The sequence below is a fragment of the Otolemur garnettii genome, unplaced genomic scaffold, assembly GCF_000181295.1.
Source record: "Otolemur garnettii isolate 467f Iridium unplaced genomic scaffold, OtoGar3 scaffold00168, whole genome shotgun sequence".
Taxonomy (NCBI): Eukaryota; Metazoa; Chordata; class Mammalia; order Primates; family Galagidae; genus Otolemur; species Otolemur garnettii.
This window is the reverse complement of record NW_003852563.1, coordinates 3,817,873-3,820,465: the sequence shown is the minus strand read 5'-3', so window position 1 is coordinate 3,820,465 and position 2,593 is coordinate 3,817,873.

Genomic DNA, 2,593 nt, shown 5'->3' with positions numbered 1-2,593 from the left:
CATGACCTTGTCTTTATTATTTATTTTGCACCTATAGACTTGGATTTCTCTCTGAACCCCAGATCCATCTAGCGAACTTACTCTAGATATTTCCAATTCTTCACGGTGCTTCAGCAGATTTAAGATTCCTGTAGTTTTGTCCTGGTCCTGGCCTTCCTCTGGTGTCGTCTATTTCAGCGAATGGCACCACCTTCTATCTGGCTGGGCATGTCATCCTGGTCATCATCTTTTCCGTCTCAGCTCCATACTACCCATGACCACGCTCTATGCACTTGTATGCTAAATATGTCTGGAATTTACACACAGCCGTGACCTTAACCCAGGACTCTGCCATCTTTCCCCTTCTACTAATAGCTTTTGTATCATTCTTTGCTCCTGTTATTGATAGTAGCTGATCTTTTTAATAAGCGAATCTTATTATATCGCTCTCCATTTAAATCCATTTTGTCTTTCATTTATTTAGATGTGCGGCCAGAATCCTTCAAGGGGTCTACAAGACCTTCTTTTGGGCTTCCTAACGCAGCCCTATGCGGACTCATCTGGTATCACTCTCTATCTTTCTGTATCCCAGTCCCACACAATTTCTCTTTTCTGTCACAAGATTATGTGGTTGTTGTTCCCTTTGCTTGGAATGCTCACTCTCTTGGCTTTCCTTGGTCTTTTTCATCCAACAAACTCCTCATCCTTCTAAATCCAGCTCAATTATCTGTGTTTCCAATAAGCCTTCCTTAACATTAGTTCAGATGCCTTTATAATGCACTGTGTAAAACCCATTCCTTTCCTTCAGTTTATGATTAGATATTCATCACTATTCTTTTTGATTAATACCTGTTTATCTGTTTGTATCACTCGAATACAATTCATTTATTTCAGCCCTTTATTTTATTCCCCAATACTAGTAAAATACATATGGTAGTTTCTCAAAAGAGACATAGGAAATGAATGAAGGAAGATTAAGAAAAAGTTGGGATTTAACCGTTGTAACCATTTGAAGTATCTTTGTGCATAAATGTCCAAAAACTTTTTAGCTCCACAAACATTTACCTGTCCTCTTTTACTGGTTTACTAGTAAACACCATACAAACAGAAATTATTTTTCCTACTAGCTGACAAGCTACTACTGGTTCCTAGTTATGTATATATCAAAGAATCAAAGCCAGGTCTTCAACTGGAGAGACTTGCAGTTTGTCATGATACAAACTTGCTCCTTATAACCAAGGGATTTATTGTTATTATTAAGTTCTGACTCACAGTAGATACTATCAAAGCTTTTCAACTATAATTTAACCTTGAAAATTTGTTTAGAAACTAACTTGAAGACATACTTGATAATACTAGTAAATAGATGCCTTTTATTAGTAGAAAGTTAAATGCACATTTGTTATGCTTGCCAAACAAAATTCAGCTTTTTTCATGCTTAAACAAATTTATAAGCAGTCTGGGAAGGAATCCATTATTTGGCACATTTGAACTGTATCCAATAGAGAATAATCACTTGGTATAATTTAAAAATTAACTCATAGAATAAATATTATTTTTATTCAGTTGATGCTTGATTTTTGTAGATGGTATCCTTTTTTGCATGATGTAACTATTAGAGAGTATTATACAGATGATTTTATACTGTTTTCTTTGTTTTAAACATTTTAGACTTTTAATTATTATTCAAATTATACTGCATATTTCTGGATTTTTCTCAAAAATTTTTGAGCAAGCACCACTAAGTGACATTGTCCCAGATTTGCATTTTATCATTGTTCAAGAATTTGGGGACTAGGAAGATAAAACACTGGAGGCTGGAAGGGAGAGGGGTAAGAAGGATGAGGGGTGGGAGGAAAGAAGGGCTGGGAATGGAACATTATTAAGTCAGATGGAGAAAAGCCAGTCCCCCAGCAAGGAGATTCCCAAATGCAAGCTTCTGGAGCTGAGTTCTTCACTGCAGCTCCTTCCAGAAAACTTTGATACACTGGCTACACAGCACATCTGGTGTGGGGAGACAGCTTTCCCCAGGAGTCCTTCTAGGCAAAGCCTTGAAATTGCCTGAAATTGCCTATGGTTAGGCCTGAGGGAGCACACCTTGGATTTTGGACTGGAGCCATACTCATCGGGAGGAACTGTGATATTTTTCTGAGAAGTCTGAATTTGTCAGTGGAGTGTCAGTTCAGACTTTTAAGATAGGGAGCGATGCGAGTCTATCTGTACTTTTAGAACAGTCCCCCCACTACCCCGGCAGTGGTGTGGAATCTATGCTGAGGGGACGGAGAAGAAAAGCCAGAGGAATCCTGCAGTGGTCTCTGACAGATGGGTTCAGGCCTGAACCATATGAGGGGAACTGGGAGACACAGGTGCCTTCAACTAGGAATATGGGGCCAGGAGAAAGGAGGAGAAAGCTGGAGGGTGAGATTGATGTTTAAATTTAAGGTGCTAGAGGCATCACCAGAATGAAAACCCTCCGTGGGCAGTTAGAATACTAAAATGAGGGGGGAATGGGTGGAGGGAGGGAGTTTGGAGGGATTACTTCTGAGGTTTACCTTATAGGGGTACAGGTGAATCTTTCTAAGAGTAGAATGTGAATGTTTTAAAGCAATAACTG